The sequence below is a fragment of the Hippopotamus amphibius genome, chromosome 2 (assembly GCF_030028045.1).
Source record: "Hippopotamus amphibius kiboko isolate mHipAmp2 chromosome 2, mHipAmp2.hap2, whole genome shotgun sequence".
NCBI classification, from domain to species: domain Eukaryota; kingdom Metazoa; phylum Chordata; class Mammalia; order Artiodactyla; family Hippopotamidae; genus Hippopotamus; species Hippopotamus amphibius.
The window spans coordinates 202,506,072-202,526,337 of NC_080187.1; positions in this window are offsets into that span (position 1 = coordinate 202,506,072).

The window sequence follows — 20,266 nt, forward strand, 5'->3', positions numbered from 1 at the left end:
TTCCTGGAACATTGGGTATCAAAGGACTAAGATGTCTCCGGACTTTGTACGTTGCAAACTAGAGAGAGAGAGACACAGCCTAGCAGGGCTGCGAAAATTTAGGATCGACTTTTATGGTAACATGGAAACCCCATGACAGATGGTCTAGGTGCCTGCATAACCTCTGTTTCATTCCTTGGTGCTTCTTCTGTCTATAGCTACAGGGAGCCACACGGAGGAGATAAGCAACGCTCGTCACGGGCGAGATTTTGACAAAGGAAGCCATGCTCAGGGTTTGAGATGTCTGTGCTTTTACCAGATTTTCCAAGGGGTCTTTGCTACTCTGCCCTGCCCTGCCCCCTAAAAGGTAAGAATCAGTGCAGCAGACTTCGACCTGGTGGAACTGGTCAGATTTAGTGATACAGTTATGGAGGAGGGCCTCAGCAGAAGTTGATGCAGAGTGATGTTTGAGGTTATGCTGCGGTGGTGACACCAACGTGCTCCCAACATGCAGGCAGAATGTAACTCCAGTTTCGGAGGACAAATGTGTGGTGTCTTACATCTGATTGTTCTTCCTTCTGCAATGTTTGCTTATTAAGAAAACTTGTTCCTGTATTAAATTTGAACTGCAAATAACTAAAATGCAGATTTCTGGGCTTATTCCATGTATACCGAATCAGGAATCCTGATGAAGGGCCCGGGAATCTAAATTTTTAGCTGGATCAAGAGATCCTTAAACCCACTGAAGGTAAATATGGCTGCATGATTCCTCCTCACCAACCACAGCCCTTAAACGCTCTGAAGATCATCACTATCCACCCAGGAAACCTGTCAGGTGCAGAAGGAAGTTATGGGAGACGAGAATACTCTGGTAAGACTCCCTTCCTGGCACACCTGAGCCACTATTAAGTGACATGATAGGTTTTGTATCTTAAGGAGGAAGACACCTCCCCCCGCCCCCGCAGATGCCTCTCACTGCTCAATATTTTATTTCCTTTCCAACTCTCTCCTTGGCAATAACATGCTATTCACATTGACCAGGTCTCCCTCTGACCAACAAGGCACCTATTAAGATAGGTCTGGTAGCAGATCCCTTGAATGGAGAGCCATCCCTGATTTGCACAGTTACTGACTTTAAATTTTTTGTTTTAGAACTAGAAAGGTCCCTAGATAACACCAGAATATTAATTGAAAAAGCCAGATTTTAGAAAAGTCACTGATGCAAATGAATCAGTAATTTTACAACTCGAAAAATACATACGTATAGAATTTTACATTGTGTATGGATCAAGGGGAAAGAACATAGTATCCTGTAGAGTGTGAAGACACACTATTCCTGGAAATTGCATGTTTCTTTCAAACAGGGTAAGGGAGAAAGTGCTGTCTCTTCTCTGGCCAATCACAGAACACAAGGCAAACTGGCAGAGTTTGAGGTATAATTTCAGAGGTGGCGGACAGAGAGCTTAGCCCATCAGAAAAGTGTACGGGGTAAGAAAACAGAGCGAAGAGGGATGCTTTCTGGCTATAGAAGAGCTTGGAAGAAGGCTCCGAGCAGAGATCGCATAATTGCACAAACTTTGAGCAAATCTGTCAGAAGAGGAAGGAGGAGGAATGATGGAAGAATGTCAGAAAGACAAAGGAAATCTTATTCCTCCCCTGAACACTGGAGGAGTGAACACCGAGAAAGTGATGGCTTCATCCATTCATTCACTCTTCATTCAATTAACATTTTGTAGGAAAACATTTAGGGGTAAATGACATAGGCTGCTGCCCTCAGCCAGAAAAATAATGAAAGACATTTTCATTACGATGGGGCAAGGATGATGATGCAGGGAACTCAGGGACATATAGGCGAAGTGTGAGCACAGACAGAACATGTCAGGGGAGAACCTTCTAGATAAGGTGGCACCCCCATGAAGCTTGAAGGAAAACAATGGGCAGAGATTTCAATCACAAGGGGAGCTACCGAGGAAGTGGAGTTAGCATGGAGAAGCCCGAGACTGAGATTCTCTTTGCTCACGCCCCCAACACGGATGTCATGTGTCATGTAGGAGTCTCTGCTCTCTTCACCTTGAGCACCCCATTGACACAAGCTGCCAGGCTTTGGAATACAACCGGTGGTTCACATTCAGCCAAAAGTTACCGATGTTGCTTTCCGGGTATTTGTAGCTGAAGGTATGCCCGTTTCTTTCCAGTGTAAACAGAGAGACTAAGCTGGCATTGAGACAGAACATGGTAGCATGTAGCCAAGGAGAAGGGCTGCCTGGCTGCTGAACACACCCTGTAAAATGGCACACAGGTGCTATCACGCAGCTATCGACTTCATCAGCGCGACAAACTGAAGTGTGTTGACAGCTGCAGTAAAACACACTCGGAGTTAAACATAATTAAGCAAAATGATTAGCACTGAACAGAAGCTGGCAGCGAAGAACTCTGGTTTCTGAGCCGAAATGACATGATCACAGCCTGTTACAGCTGGGAAGAGGGAAGAGGTAATGGCCTTATCTTCCTCTTCTCTTCACCTTCACAGATCACAGACAGCGTCTCCATTTCACAGATGAGAAAATAAGGCCCAGAGAAGTGACGTAAAGGCAGAATGGACTGCAGAATGATCGAAGAAGCTCTGCGACCTCAGGTTAAGAGGTTTGCATCCTAAGTTTGGAATTCACTGACCTCAGGAAAGTTCCTTAGCCTCCTCTTTGAAACCTGGATTGCTGTGAGGATTGACTGAAGATTACTGCGGTGCCTGATCATGTACCACAGAAAGTAAGAACACTGTATTCATATCCTTGGACCACCACTTAAGAGCTGTGGCTTCCTGGGCCTCACTTTTTCCACCTGTTAAATGGGGATAAGAATTCTGGTTCCTACCCTAATTACTTGCCAGTACAAGGTTTGAAAATGAGAGCTGTGTAAGTTTCTAAGCAAATTATTGCTGTTTCTAGTATGGCAAGGTATGTTCTGGGCCACCCTACTGGTTAGTGGGCAGGACCAAGGCTAGCTATACACAGCGAGAAAGACCAGGTGAGATTTTTTTTTTCTGAGCAACTGTTGGATTGCAATGCTTGGACTCTCCCCGTTGGATCAGAGAGTTTGATGGGACAGTGCGGAGCTCAAGTGTGAGACAAGACCTGCAAGCACATGCAATGCAAATGGTTCTCTTTCTGGGTGGAATTCCAGGGGACAGTGGGATTGGAATGAAGCAGAGGTGGCCAGCAGGAAGGAGAGGAAAAGGAAATGGTGCACTCTGACCGAGTTTCACTCTGAGTTTTCAGATAAGGAAGGAAGCGAGAGACAGAGGGAGGAAGGGAAGGAGGAAGGAGGGAGGGAAAGAAAATACACCAAAAAAAAAAAAAAAAAAAGCAAAAAGCAAAAAGCAAAACCTCAGTTTGGTCAGTCCACAAGAAATAACAGCAAGGTTGCAAACAGTGCTGAGAATGGGATTTGCTGGACTTTTTCACAGCTTCGGCTGGCTCACAATCCCCTCAGCTTGGTGATTCTCCCAAGTCCACATCTCAAACGCTCTAATTACCTTGTGCAGCAGAAAGACGGCCTGGTGCCCTTGGATATGAGCAACGGCTTCCATGCCACGGGAATGTTCTGTGCTTTCATAGGCTTCATTTTTCCCCCCCGGGCCTGAGAATGAACTGGGCACTATTTTAGATGTCTCCTCTGCAGAAAGATGACAAGCTTGTATTTGGTTTCTCTTCTCACCCAGGCTCTTATTTCTGCCTAAGAGATTCTTTTCTGGTTTCCCTACCTGGTCTCTTCCTATTCACCTCTAAGGCCCCGTTCAGACCCCGCCTGGGCTCCATTCACCTCAGTCTCTGCCCTGAACACTTGTAGAACCAATACCGTTTACCTGCCTGTCTCCCAGCCACCAGGTGGTTGCCTAAAGGTAATGGCCTTGTCTTCCTCTTCTCTTCACCTCTGTATTCCCCACACTTGGCACAGCGCTTCGAACATGGGGCTTTGCTTCTCAAAAATATTTACGATTCAGGGTCCAGCAGAACCAGCATTCCCTGGAGCTTGTGAGAAGTGTCTCAGGCTCTACCCAGACCTACTAAATCTGAATCTTTCACTTAACAAGATACTCAAGTAATACATGGCCACATTCAAGTTCAAGACGCTGAATGGGATGGGGTGGGGAACACTTAATCAGTGTTTCTGGAATTTACCGGAAGCAACCACTCATTCCTGATGATGTTCTCTCTCTTCCAAGAGGATACAACAAAGGGTTAAGGGGATGCAAATCCTTCAGCCATCTCTCCTAGCCCTGCAGTGGCTCCTGACGTGAACTCTGCAGAGCTTGGTGGCTGGTGGCCGGTTTCCATGTACCTACCACCTACACCTACTACTTTCAAAGAAACCACAACCTGGACCTGGGACAGAACCGGATGTGCCAAAAGGCCTGAGGACGTTTCGCTGAACTGTGGCTGGCCTGATGGGAAGCTGGCATGACCAGAAATGTCAAGAGTCTTCCCTCGCGAGGTTTTGAGCTTTGTGTTGCAAATTCAATGGTCCAGATCGAGATCAGATGACTCAAGTTCAGATCACCATCCAAGCCTTTAGCTGGGGACTGAAAGCAAATCTGTGTTCTCAGACCCTCCTAAATGTGTTGCTCACCAGTTATAGTTTGCCGTACAACCCAATCCAAGAGAGTACAGTCATTTCTCTAATAGCAGACACATCAATTGCTCATCAATGGAAAATCTAATTGTAGCATCAAAGGTCAAAAGTTGCAAGAGCAACTTGACACCTTTGAGACTGTGCCAAACCTCAAGCTTTCAACAATAAAGGCTCTCAGTCAAACCATCCGAGGAAAATAGAGGCCATTTGACCCAAAGTCCAGCATAAACAGGCATGAACTATACTGTCCCTTAAAAATAGTGGAATTGTTTGCCAGAGTGTTGAGGAAGCAACAACCTAAGCAGTACCTTCTGCCCCAGGAGACGATAGCCCACCGACGGTTCAAGACAGAGCAACCCACAGCTACAGCCCCATGAGGTATGGAGATATTGTTGAAATCCAAAACGTAAGGCCAAAGTCTTCAGCTTTATCTCCTAAATTCCCCAAACTGTGACATGCTAGTATTATCGAAGTACAAAATTCTAAAATATCTGCTACAGATATCAAAGCTAGGAATCCAATGTATATTTACTGGGGACTCCCTGTGTGCTAGGGGAAGCGTCGGGTATTTAGGGTTCAGTGTGGGACTCCCCTCTTTTTACCCATCACTGCCTTTGTCTTTTCAAACATCCAGTGACCACCCACTGGGTATCCAAAACGATGCTAGATTTGGGGCAGGAGATTCTCCTTGAGCCCCTTGTGCCCCAGCTGGGAGTAACAGGTCCATCACTCAATAATGTGATGGGAAAAGTCCTTTAACAATGATGCGCACATGGTCCTTAGGGATATCCTTAATAATCATGCTCCAGCTTGAGTCCCTGAAAAAAGACTTTCTGGCTGTAACTGAGGATGCCAACAATAAAACTAGACCCCAAAGACACCATTCCAGAATGCCATATCCTTATTGGAACTGAAAATTCGTGAGGAAATCACGTGCATGTCGGAGTGGATAAACAGGTCAACCATCCATAACAGAGGCAACTTCATGCCAATCACACAGCTCAGAGAAACGTGCTTCTCTCTTAAGTTTTGCAAATCAGCTCCCAGTAGGTGAACTGGGTATGTCTGTAGACTGAACCACTCACATTGGTAAGCCACCTTTCTAGTTAAGAACACTTTCAGAAATGTCTACTCATTGGGCCCTCAGAGGCACCCTGGGCAGTTGGTGGCTTGCTATAATGTGACATGGCCAGTACGTGCAGGGCTGGGATGAGAACTGTCTTATACTATGTTCCCAGATAAGCAAAAGGTAGCTATTCCTCACTTCAAAAGAAATCCTTTTTTGAAATTCTAAGGAACGAAGCATCTCTCTAAACTGCCTTCCTCTTTATGTAATGTGACAGTAAGTATCCTGGTGTATTAGACTCTCCTTGATCTAAGTGGCCCTGCAGAAGGCCACACCACTCAGATTGAAGAGGACAGAAGGATCTAAAGGAACTCTAGATCTCTGGGCTCTCCTCAACAGGTATACTGAGCTGCCCTCAAAACAGTTCCTTAGTTTTAGGAAGGAAGGAAAACAATTCATGTAAATTATTTTCACTCTAGATTTCATCTTGGCTCCAGCTGACGACTGTTCCAACTTCTATTAACATGGAAGATGAGCAGCCCAGAGAAACAGGAAGTGAGTACTTTATGAATATCTTCTACATACAAATCTTTAACCTCTTTGAGGATTTTCTAAGCCTGTGGACTCTCCATTATTCAAAGGCAGCCCTTGATTTTTACTTCTCCCAAGGTTCCCTCCTATGGGTCCTGGCATCCCTCCTCCCTGTAAAGGTCAGGACAAGAGAGAAGAGGGAAAAGTAGAGAGAAACTCAAAACTGCTTATCTGTTAAAATTCTTAGCCGGGATGTATATAAGGGCAATGACAACTGGGCGAGAGAAAGCAAAACAAGAAAACCAATTATCTAACAGGGAGAGAGCTTGGCTTCAAAGGACGAAACAGGACTCTCTCAGACCCACGGTCTTGTGCACCAAGGCACTGATGGAAGAGGGCACTCTAGAAAAATGTCGAACGCAATACGGCAGGCATCACTGGAGCTGGCAAACTGCATCCTCTCCCTCCAAAGAAACAAAAGGCACTGAAAGGAAAGAAGTGCAGAGTGAGAGGTGCGTTTTGCAGTAGGAAAACAGAAAGAGCGACTTGTATGAGTTTTCATGTTATTTTAGTGAAGTCACAATACGACAGTTTCTCTTCCCAAGGCTTGCCCAGAACAGCTTTTTAAAGGGGGAGCAGGAACTGTACGAGCTTTTACTAGATTCTGAGGTCGGAGCCTTAATTAGAGTCATGATTGTATTGTACATCTATTTGTGTAACTGTTCAATTAGGAGTGTAATAGCTGGGACAGAGATCTTAATGAGCTTTTAGTGTAGTGATGCCTCAAGACTGCCTTTATTTTTTTTTGGTTATTGTTATTATTAAGCTTTCATACAGGCTTTTTCCTCTCTGCAGTCCAATTATACTATTCTCCCTTCAGACAGGCTGAAATGTAAGGCTGAGGTTTTGTGGGTCGAAGATTGTGCATTGAAGATGGGTAGCTATCCCCTCAATATCTTCATGATGAGTTTGTAGACAGCTGCTTGGATCTACCCTGTGGTCAATATAAACCTCTGGAAATGCTGGGATTGTAGGGTTACTCTTTCACAATTGGGAAAACAGATTCAGAAAGATGAAGTGACCTACCTGATATGGCACAGACAGTGACAGAACCAGGGCTGGCACCCAGGTGTCCTGAGTCTCCAGGAACAAAACAATCAAAACACTTGTACATCTCATAGTAAGGTCATCTTAACTCTAAAACATAGGCAAGTAATCCAAGGGGATAATTCATTTTTTAAAAAAAGAAAGTGAGAAGAATTCCCTTCCAAAGACACTGTTTTGTTGGTCTTAACTCAGTAGGTACTTAATTTTTCTCTGCTCTTCACTACTCAGCCTTGGGAACAGTTAAAGACGATAGTTACATTTTGAGTTAAATAAAAGAAAGAGCACTCAAACATATCCTGATTTAATCAGATCTGGTCTATGAAACCTGTATTCATGAAACCTCATAGATGGTGATGATGTTTGTTTACTTTTTTGCTTTAAGAAAGGATTCTCTGCCTCAGTTTCCTCACTTGTAATATTGGCATAATAATGGCACCTACATCACAGGATTGCTGTGAAGATTAAATAATATAGTTAAACTGTTTAGAATACTATCTGGCAGATGGTCAATCTCAGGCAACGTGAGCTGCTTTTGTGCTTATTCTTTTCATTATCACAAAAGGATGGCTAGAAGATCCTGCATGCCAACCAATCAGAATCATTTTTATATTTGTAGAAAGAGGTGGAGAGGATTGGGTGGCATGCTGGGGGTAGTGAATGTGCTAATATTTTGAGATGATTTAAAATAAAGAGAAAATTTACACCAGAGTTTGTAAAGATGACTACTGAGAGAAAACAGTGATGTTATTATAAATTAATAACACAATTCATTTATGATGTGTTGTTGAGTGCCTGAAGAATGAATTTGCCTTAGATATTCTCTTTAAAATCCATTTATTGCCCAAGATAAACTGAAGGGTAGTGTCACATTTTGAAAAATGTTATTTTATTGGCCATAATTTTTCATGGTTCCAATGGGGACCTGGTGACAGCCCAACACAGCAAATGTCCTTCATGTTGCCATCCTTTCTTTTTCTGTAAAGCTGAATTGTCCTGGGACCACTCAAAATGTGATTTATTTGTCCCTGGGCCAGTAGAAGGTTCCATGTAGGTGAAAATGGATGTTTGGATAGTTGAAGAGAAATGGAAATGAGATCCACAGCCCAACTTATTCAGTGGAAAGAGGTAAGTAACTTAGGAACATGAGATCACTCCACATTCTGACTACATGGAATTCTGGATAATTCACGTGCCTTAGAGATACACACGGACTTACATGTGATCTATCAGCAAGGAAGGAAGCAGGAGCACAATAAGAGCATCCCAGTGTTGGGCCTTGTACTTGTGCTTGTATATATTTACTCACTCCGAGATTCCAACAGTCCAGTGAAGCTTAGGGTGACCGAGGTTGGAATATGTGTTCAAAGTCACAGGTCACCAAGCAGCACCAGCACTGGGCTTGTCCCAAGTTTGGGCTGATTCAAAAGGACCATGGTACTAAGTGAAGTAAGTCCGAAAGAGAATGACAAATACCATATGATAGCATTTACACGTGGAATCTAAAATATGACACAAATGAATTTATCTATGAAACAGAAACAGACTGACAGACAGAGAGAACAGACTTGTGGTTGCCAAGGAGTTGGGGTAGGGGAGGGATGGATTAGGAGTTTGGGATTAGCAGATGCAAGCTATTACATACAGAATGGATGGACAACAAGGTCCTACTATAATAGAACAGGGAACTATATTCAGTATCCTATGGTAAACCATAACGGAAAAGAATACGAAAAAGAATGTATGTATATGTATAACTGAATCACTTTGCTATACAGCAGAAATTAATACAACATTGTAAATCAACCATACATCAATAAAATAAATTAAAAAAATAAAAGGACCATGATGCTACCAGTACTGTAGACACTTTGCCTTATTGTCTCTCTTCCTTTGGGAACAGTATCAGGCATCAATTTTCACAATAAACTTGCTGTTGTGGTGAGAAAAGAAGAGGCTAGAGAAACTCAAGATAAAATGAATGAAGGTATGTTTCAGTCTTAGTTTTCCCGCTGCCTGGTCCAATGCTCTTTCCACCACACTCCAGTTCTCAGAGATGAGGTAGGAAGATGTCAGACAAATCAGATGAACCATGTCAGGGCTAGCTGTCAGAGAAACTGGGTTCCAGCCAGTCTGCAAATCTGTAACCTGGCCCTCCACTTCCTTGCACCTCCGTTTCCTCATCTGTCAAGTCAGGAGGTTGAACAAGATGCTCTCCAAGGTCTGTTTCAGCTTGTATATTCCATTACTCTATTATTTCTGTGCTCTGATGAGTAGAAGAATGTAGCCCTGGGCTTACTAATATTAACTGGGGCAAACAAGTGAAATTACTTTATGAAAACAGAGCTGTGGTTGCTGCTTGGAGCCAAATCTGCCGTAGGAGACTCACTCTGAGCATTGGTAATGGGAATGTTGATGGCTCCTTGGCCACAGCCCATGAACGCCCTGCAGTTTCACTTTCCAGTTGGTGCCAAGGGTGAGTATCCTCCACAGGCACATGAAAGTGAGGCACAACACAGTTTAAGTAAAAGCAATCAATCAAATCAGCCACGTTCAGCCTGACGCATCTTTCATCCATCTCCTTCCCAGTGCTTGTTCAGTCCAGCTCAGTCCAAAGGCCCACCCGTCCTAGAAACGGCCCCTTTAAGGCTCAGCCCCCAGGGATGGGTTCTCTCTCTGAACCTCAGGAGAGCTCCTGCTCTCTACACTCAACATTTATAGTCTGGGACTCAGACATGTCTATATGTTTCAATATCTCAGATCTATAATGAAGATCTTTTGTGCCAGAGGCAATATTTTATGCTTTGGGAGGTGGGTGGGGATGTGGACTGAAGGCCGCAGGCTACATATGTGACCTGTATTGTCCCGTTTGCCACATTGATTTTAATGCTGCGCTCTTGACTTGTAACCAAAGATGCTGCAAAAACTACCACACTAAGTAGACTAATGTATATCTCGTAGGAATTCTGCGGAGACTGTAGCTAAGTCAATCTCTCAACGTTCCCTGTATGAGATTTCTTTCACTATTTGATTTCAGGAATACGGCCACCTCATTTTGATGATCGTTTTGATATTAAGAACTGTGAATTGACAGAGTGTCTCCCCTTTTGTTTTGGCTGCCAGGAAGCCCAGGTCAAGCATGAAATGAATTGATATCATCTTTTTTGTTCCATATGATCTGTATAGTACATTCTTTAATTTGGTCATGAGAGTTTTCAATTTTACTTGTACTTTGGTCTCTTTTGTATTTTGCCATTGTTGTATATCAGAAGTTTCCTTTCAATTTGACCCCAATATTCCTTAAAATGAGGTCAATATAAATACATAAATAAAACCCGTTATTTCTTTGAATCTGAAATGGGCATCAAGCCTGAAATTCAGCAAATACTCAACAAGTACATACTGCTTGATTTACAGGGAGACACGTCTTACCTTATAAAAAAGCACCTTCTGAGAATCGGAGCTGCTTAGAAATGCATGGTTCCTGTCACTGGAGGTGTCTGTGAAAAACCTGGACAAGCGCTTCATCCAGCTTACTGAGCCTCAGTATCTTTATCTATGAAACGGGAGTAATAGTATCCCCCTTTGAGGTTGTTGTGAATAGTGTAGGCTTAGTGCATGTCAAGCACCTTACCTCTTAGCACAGTGTCTGACATACATAGTGAGCACTTGAAAAGAGCAGCAGTTACTATTAAAGAGGACTCATGCGTTGAGAGCTGTTTGATTAGCTTGAGTTCACTTCCAAACCCGACCGTTCTGGTGGGTTAGCAAACTCACAGTCATCAGAAGAATCTCAGACGTGGAGTCACGGACCAGCCCTGCTTGTGTGGCTACTGCAAGGAGGATTTCAACAGCAGGTGAGGGGCTGGATGAGGTAACTCTTAGGCCTCTTTTCAACCCAAAGTTCATGATACCCGCCTTTCAAATCTGTTCATTCAGAGATAGCATAAGGGTACTGGGGGAACAAAAAGGATTCCAGTGTCATTTTATGAGAAGTTCTTTGTTCTTGCATGTGTACATCTCATTTGGGACCTTATCAATTGCATATTAAAGCATCTTCCAGGGAAAAATACCCAGGAAGAGAGGAGTGGGGGAAATGTCGGAGAGCACTTCACACCTTGCTATCTAACTGTAAGGAAAGAGCTGCTTTATCCATGGCCTGCCACACACAGGCTGGCAACCTGATTATTTCCAGGGGGACACAGACAGCACACTTCAAACAATGAAACTGTCCAGGACGTGGGCCGAATGTGATGGACGTTCCAGTTTCATTACTGTCAACCTCACACTGGATCGCTCCACCATGCACCCCTGCTATTTTACAGCCTAGGTTTCCCCCACGACCTGAAAGTAGAGCATTCCTATGAAATCTTTCAGAAACCGAGATGACATAAAGTGAAGAAACAGTTGCCTTAGGACAGGGGTCCCCAGTCCCCGGGCTGTGGACCGATACTGGTCCCAGGCCTGCTAGGAACCAGGCTGCACAGCAGGAGGTGGGTGGCAGGCGAGCGAGCGAAGCTTCACGTGCTGCTCCCGGTTGCTTGCGTTACCGCCTGAACCATTTCCCTGCTCCACACACCCTGCATGCGTGGAAAGACTGTCTTCCATGAAGCCGGTCCCTGGTGTCAAAAAGGTAGGGGACTGCTGCCTTAGGACACACCTTGCTAACAGGTAGGCAAAATAAGTCGAGGTAAAGCACAGATGCTCAGAGACAGTTCAAAGCTACGGCAGCTTGATGCTAAGATGCTGAGTGTAGTTCCTGGGGAAGGAGCTAGGCGGGGCCCCCCTTCATGCTCAGGGCTATGGGCTGCCTCTATAATGGCTCACTGCAAAACAAACACGGAACGCAATTTTTGCTTTTCACCCTTTTCTCTGAAAGTGAAAATCCTCTTCAGATTTCTTTTGCTTAGTGAAAACAGGTACTAATGTAGGTCTTTTGTAAAAGTTAACTGGCTTAAGCTGAACTTTTGAAAAGCAGGGGATACCTGGATTTTGATGGTGGTGTCCTTCAGAAAATGTGCCACATCTAGGAAAAAGAACCCATCAGCTCTCAGTACTTTGGCTGGGATGACCACAGAATTGTAGGTTTCCAACGCAACCATGGTAACCATTCTCCACTGACCTCTGTCTAAGGAGTTGTCAGGTACATGAATGGGGCAGAATGAATCGGTGGGAAATTCTCCAGAGATACAGAGGCCATGCACTGATTTCATGATTTTAGAGAGAGATTTTTCTCTTCCATGAAAATCCCAGAAGGGGCATCTATTATAGAGGTTGGGACTACAGGTGTCACCCTGGGTAGTCCACAATGTAGATGGTCCAGGTGTACCTGTGTCTCAATGGAGAAGAAATGACAGTCTTGGTCAAGAAGGACAGGTTTCAACTTAATACTCCTGGGTCGGTCAATGCTTTGACTGGAAGCAGGATTGGCAATTGTTTGTTGGTAGAGCCTTCTGAATGTGAGTGGGCAGGTCTAGTGACAAGAAGTGTCCCAGCCACATGATAGGTGCTATAAATATTTGTTAAAAAGTCTCAAACTGCCTCACCTGATCCAGGTTAGAGCTTTCTGAATGTTCTTATATAGGAGATGCTCCAGTCTTTGGATGAAGGTAAGAGGGGCTGGGAAGAAACCTTAAAGAGAAAGCAGGAAACTACCGCTCCCTCTCCCCTTGGAGAGACGCTGGCCCGTGCAGAATGCTGGCCCCGACACCTGTGTCATCCTCCTCTGGTACCCTCTGGCTTCTGCGTGTGTTGCCTTCACTCCCCTTCCTTCCAAGCTCCAGAGAGTGGAGGCAGCTTGTCCAGGACACAGTGTTGGACTCTGAATTCACAGTCATGGCAATAAAAAGGGACTCTGGGGATACTCTACCTTCTTCCATTGCCTGTTTGTCTTTTCTCACCCACTGCTGAAAGCTCATCATGGTTGATTAGGCTAAAGAAAAGATCTCCATGAAGTGATCTTTGCGGCAACGGCATTAGAATTCAATCAGACATCTGGCCAGGACTTCTTATTCATGATTTCGCTCGTAAGGTAATGAGCAAGGCTGGGTTATTCTGTTATCAGCGGAACTGGCTATAGAAACCAGGTGCTATTTAGTGAGATATTTATTGAATGGCTGTTATGTGCCAAGCAGCATGCTAAGCACTGTGGGGATATACAAAGGTGAGTTAAACATAAATCCCAGGCCCAAGTTAATTGTACTAAATGAGGAGGAATTACATATCTACTTATATAACTGGAGAGTGAGAAATGCATTTAAGAGCCAGGGGCAGAGATTTGGAGGATGTTAGAGGAGGCAATGATAATTTGTTCCTACAGACATCCCCCAGCTTGCATGGAAAAGGGAGCTCAGGTGCTGGTCCTTAATGCATCAAAAGATCCTGGACATGGGAAGGTGGTGGTAGTGGCAGTGCAGTGGCAGCAATGATGGGGCAGAGGGATCTTCTGCCAGGAAATGTCTGTGTCCTGAAGGCAAAAAAGACACTTTACTGCTGCATGAGGCAGTCAGTTGATGATTGTGTGTACGTGGAAATGCTCAAACGTTTTGCTTAGAAAACTGCTTATTGTCACAAAAGCATAAGACCTGGGCAATGGCCTGAGTTTTCTCCTCACTCAGTATGCTGGTTCTCAGTGGTTACCTGCATTCTGTGCTAGCTCAGCCCTCACCCCACTAGTCAGAGATGCATCACTGATGGAGTAGATTATCTGTCCCTGTGACAGTAGAACATGCCTGAATCTGACCCCCGTGAGAGACACAGCCTCATCATATCGTTCTTTTCCAAGACAATCAATGTGATCTTTCTGCCAAGAAATATTTTTAAAACAACTTCTTAACTCTTTCAGTCACTCCACTAGTCCTGTCATAAGACACACCTGACTGGTTTGTCAGAAAATTTAAGCTGGAGAGGCTCTGCTCTTCTGGGGAAACACAGCCAGATCCTCTTTTCTCCAAAGTGAGAACTTTCGGAAATGGCACACCAGAAGAAGCATGGCGAGTGGCAGTTAGAATGGGCTCCCGTGCACAACAGCTCGGGTCTAGGGAAGAAGATGGGCTGGAGAGATCCGGGCAACAGACGTTGTGCACACTTTCCCAAATCACATTCCTGCTGCAGATCACAGCTTCTTTCCCAACCACACCAAAGCACATGTTTGGAGGCCAAACTCTTCAAGGCACTTAAGAAGTATTTGGTATGACAGACTCTAACACATACGTGTGGAATCTAGAAAAATGGTACAGATGAACTTTTTTAAAGGGCAGGAATAGAGATGCAGACATAGAGAACTGACATGTGGACACGGGTGGTGGGGGTGGGACGAATTGGGAGATTAGGATTGACATAGATACACTACCATGTGTAAAATGGATAGCTAGTGGGAACATGCTGTATAGCACAGGGAGCTCAGCTTGGTACTCTGTGATGACCAAGATGGGTGCAATGGCAGGGGTTGGGGGAGAGGGAAGTCCAAGAGGGAGGGAATATATGTATACATACAGTTAATTCACTTCATTGTCTAGCAGAAAGTAACATAACATTGTAAAGCAATTATACTCTAAAAAGAAGGAGGAGGAGGAGAAAAAGAAGTAGTAGTAGTAGTAGTGGCAGTGGTAGTAGTAGTAGTATTTGGTAACTATCCTGTTAACTTTGGAGTTCAGCTTACAAGTCCAAGGTGCACTAAGTGACACCTAGCAAACAAAGCACTGCCTGTGGGACCAGAGGAATACATCTACCTGAGGTGTAAAGTATTTTATGAGCACCATTGGTTTCAAGAGGTCATGGCCAGTCAGACCCATAACACCCCCCCCCATCACCATGTCAGATTTTGACTCATCCAATTCTTGTCTGCCTTGTTAAAACCATTCAGCCTAGGAGAGTTCATGGGGGGAATGTTACATCTACATCCCAAAGGGTGGCTGGTGTTTCCACTTAAAAAGGAAAACCTTTTCCTTCTACAGAAATGTCTCTCTCCAGTCTCGCCAGGTTTAAAGCCTCTTATGCAGAGTTGTCAGTTTCCATAAGACACAATCACATATAATTAAAAATCTTAAGGATGCAATGAAGTAAATAAATGTATAAATGCCATGGGATGTCCTGGATTGAATCCTAGAATAGAAAAAGGACATTAATATAAAAACTAAAGAAATCCAAATTAAGTCTGGACTTTGGTTAACAGTAATGTGCCAGTGTTAATTTCTGAATTTTAACAAATAAATCATAGTTATGATGAACAATAGGGGAAACTGGCTGAAGGGTATACAGGAACTCTCTGCATTATCTGCAGCTCTGTGTAAATCTAAATTCATTCTAAAATAAACAGTGTATTACAAAACTTTATGGATACACTTATACTTTGGAGGATAAGTCACTGGTTCTGAGGGAATCTTTATACCAGAAAGCAAGTGTGACAGACCAGAGACACCACCAGTGCAGGAGGTAGGAGCTCTGTGTCAAAGGCCCAGGTCTACCTATAGTTAAAGCCATGACCTTGGATCAGCCACGTCATCTCCTGTAGCATGCATCTGTGAGAGGGTCTGCGTCTCTCACAGGGGCGTTATGAGGACCAAATGCAAAGATGCTTCAGAGAATTCACTGAAAACCTAAAAACACAGCAAACTGGAAAGGTGGTCTGGAGAAGCCACTGAGTATCTCGATACCATTTAGAGACACGATCTGTGGGCAAATCTATTGGCAGGAATTGTTTGATCTCAACTCTGGAAGCTGCACAAGAGAAAATTTTCAAATGGTGCCCGAGAGAAGACACCAGGGCGGCTTTGAGGCACAAAGAGGGGATTCAGCGACCCAGCGCAAAACAGGGCAGTGACAGCAGCAAAGGTTTTCTTTACCATCTCCTGGAAGCTCTGGAACTCCAGAGTAAAATCACCCCAATATCTAGTGATTGAAGAGGTAGTTCCTTCATAGGCAGAGGGACTCTTGCTGCCCCAAATGCCAGCAGCACTGCTTGTTGAACTGTCATTCCAACACGTTAGTTCTCCCCTCTGGCAGGACATCTGGTCATTCTTCCAGGGCTCCCCAGCACCTAGACTGTCAAGGTCAACCGCTTAGCATGGCCCAAGGGTCCTTCACCTTTACTCACCTGCTGTTCTCTCCTCCTTACATCCAGTCGTTACCTCCCATTTGCTGTTTCTCAAGTGCACATATGTTTCAAGTCTACATGCCCTTCAGCTGCTGGTCCTCTTCCCTGGAATGCCCTTCCCTACTTTCTCATCAGAATAATCCCAACCTACCTTTTCTTTCTATTCCATCTTTCATAATCCTTTATTCATGGTCTCCTAGGCGTTTCCATTTTTCTTTCTTGGTTTTCAGGTTTCACATCAGGTGTAAAGTCCTAAAAGTTTCTTCCCTGATCTTTCCCCTCCCCCAGCTTTCACTGGTTCTGCCCCCTAATCCCTGATTAAACTGTCCAACATTCTCGCTGTCTTCCAATGATCTTTCACAATAGATTGCAATCTTCTATGGGTAAAGGATGTGTCTTCTATGGGTTGTGTGTGTGTGTGTTTAGTATTCTAATCATTTCGCCAAGTATTCAGCACAAAACAGGTTATAAGAATAAATAAATCAGTAAATAAAATGGTCAAGCCACTCAGATCTATTCTAGAAGTGTGTATGTACTTCTAAGGCCAGGAGAACTTGGTATTAAATGTTACATATTATTTCTACTGGATTAATTTCCAAATACGCTCATGGACCAGCAGTGAGCTCATATAGTTCAGAAATACTAACATTATATACAGAGCATTTTGCAGAATGACCTAATGAGAATGACAACATTTTATGACTAAGTACCAGATAATGAAAGGAAATTAATTAATTCACTGCTAAGATAAATGACTATAAGAACTTGGGGGGGAAAGTCACCATAGCTATTATGTTTCTAAGTTTGTTCTGGAATATAAAGTACCTTCCACTGAACAACTCCCACCACCAGTTAGCTGTATTAGATCTATTAAGCCTACAGCTAGAAATACCCAGCTGCTGTTCGAAACACCTCCAAATAATATATTCTGGAGCAAAAAAAAAAAGTTTTGCAGGTAACTGACAGGTGTAAAATACCAGGGAATTTACCTTTTGCAGAGTGATTCACAAAGAAAGGGGTAAATACAGAATGCAAAGCAGTCTGTCTATCCTAGACATATTTGCTGATTAACTTTACAGGGACTCCACCTAAAACAAACTAGCTTTCAATGTCAATATTAATTTTAGCAAGCCAAGGCATCAGGTCCTGAAGGGGGGGAGGTAGGAAAACCTAACTCAACTGCTTATTTTACAACTAGTGTTTCCCAGCCTTTGGTAAATACTCAAGAAAGTTGATAAAAATCTCATTTTATGAGCTCCCTGCTCATAAAATTTATATATTTGAACATTAAATTTTATAGGTTTTCGGCTTTGGGGGGATAGGTTATACTAAAATTCTGCTTATTTGCAGACTGAAGCTGTGTCTGCTAGGGCACAGTTGAAGAAGTTACAAACAAAAGATTTTATCTCATTCATTTTTCCCCAAAACTATTTATCAAGCACCTCCTATGTGTCAAGCATTGCTCTAGGTGCTGGAAATACAGCAGTGAACAGAAAAAAGCCCCCAGCTTTATAGACATACATTCTAGCATAAGGGTCAGCCAATTTCTTCTTTAGAGGGTCAGGAGAGTAAATATTTTGACTTCGCAGCCAGACTGTCTTTTGCAATACTCAAACACTTGCCATTGTCGTACAAAAGCAGCCATAGACAATACGTAAAAGAATGAGTGTGGATGTGTTCCAATAAAACTTTATTAGTACAGACAGGCAGATGGCCTGATTTGACCTGTGGGCCGTAGTTTGCCAACTTCTGATCCAGTTCATGAAATTTCTTATAAATCACTGAAACTAAATAGCATCATTACAGAATCTAGGGAATGATTTGTAGAATTACAGCAGTTTAGAGTTTAAAAAGGACATTCCTTTATTTTAAGCTTAGTTTCCTCTCATGTGGTAGCATCAAGGTTAAGTGTGGGGGTCTTTGGGGTCAGCCTGGCAGGGGTCAAATCCTATCTTTCCCATTTACCATAGGTGATTTGGGGGAGTTACTAAACCCCTCTGGGCCTCATTTTTCTCATTGATAAAAGGAAGAGAAGAATAATACCTACATCTCAGGAGGCTCTTGAGATAACCCAGGTAAACATTTATCCAGACACATGACTCACAAGAAACTAATAACAAATTCTAGTTATTCATCAGAACAACAACAACAATAATGGTAACAACAAAAACACTGAGTTCAGAGAAGTGACATGACCTGCAGAGGGTCCCACAGCTAGTGAGTATCAGAGGCCCAGTGGGAAACCAGGCAGTGTGCCTCCCAAGTCAAGGTCCTACCTAAAACCACATGATCCATGAGTAATGAAAGTTGGGAATGCTACAAATGGTAACAGGACTCACTCGGGTCAACTTCCAGGGAACTTTAGGGCTTCCCTCTGATGAACGGAGAAGGATTTGGGGGAAATAGGCATAACCCAAACCTTTTTATTAGAAATGCAATGCCGCCATCAATATATCCAATAGTGAGGCTACCAATGGAAATTACCCATGAGAAGAATATGGTCATTTGGAAGATAAATTCTGCAGCAGAGGCCTAAGGTGGTCAAGGGAACCCAATCCCTCCACGCATGAATGAAGCCAGGATTTCAGCAGATTCCCTGTGGACCAGAACGCCTGGATGAGGTTAAATGTTTTAGCTTCTTCCACCTGGCGGCAAGCTTCAGGAAGACCACCCAACGAGCCCTTTGAAATACTACTTTTCATGGTAATTATTTTCGACTTTTCACTTGTTTCACTTAGAGATCAGGTTCTCCAAAAACTCCTTTGAAGACCACAGTTGTTCAGTGTATTTAATGTAAGTTATCCTCAGGGAAAGAAAAAAAAAAAAAAACCCAGAGCTTTGAGAGCCAAGGTATTGGTACCACTACACCCTTCTGCAGGCCCACATATTTCTACTATTTCAAATAAATCAGCCACAACAGCATAAATATTCTCTTAAGGAACTTTAAGCTAATTAATTGTGAATGTGACAGAGTGCAGAGAATTAACTTTCTGAGGTTGGTGCAGAAAAAAAAAGTGTTTTTTCTGAGGTTGCTGCTTTCTGGGATCTATCATTTGTGGGTTCTGACAGGAAGTAGAAGGGCTAGAAGACCACCGCACTTTTAGAGTTCAAAGAATTATCCTTCTGACAAATGATTTTGCTGACTTGAGACATCTGGGTCATATTGGGTTTGAATTCGATTTTAAAGTCTTTCTTCCCAAGCCAAAGACAATGTTCTCTTTGGGAGTCCTTTACGTCACTGCCCTGGTGCCCCTACACACCATCTCCTTACCCATTTTGAAAATTTTATTTTATTTTACTTTCTTCTTCAGATCTTTATTGGAGTATAATTGCTTTCAATGTTGTATTAGTTTCTGCTGTACAACAGAGTAAATCAACTATATTTATACATATATCTCCATACCCCCACCCTCTTGAGCCTCCCTCCCACTCTCACTATCCTACCCCTCTAGGTCATCACCAAGCATCAAGTTGATCTCCCTGTGCTCTGCAGCAGCTTCCCACTAGCCACTGATTTTGCATTTGGTAGTGTATATATGTCAGCGCTACTATCTCACTTCGTCCCAGCCTCCCCTTCCCTACTGTGTCCTCAAGTCCATTCTCTATATCTGCCTCTTTATTCTGCCACTAGGTTCATCAGTATTATTTTTTTAGATTCCATATATATGCATCAGCATACGGTATTTGTTTTTCTCTTTCTGGCTTACTTCACTCTGTATGATAGACTCTAGGTCCATCCACCTCACTACAAATAACTCAATTTCGCTCCTTTTCATGGCTGCGTAATATTCCATTGTGTATATGTGCCACATCTTTATCCATTCATCTGTCGATGGGCATTTAGGTTGCTTCCATGTCCTGGC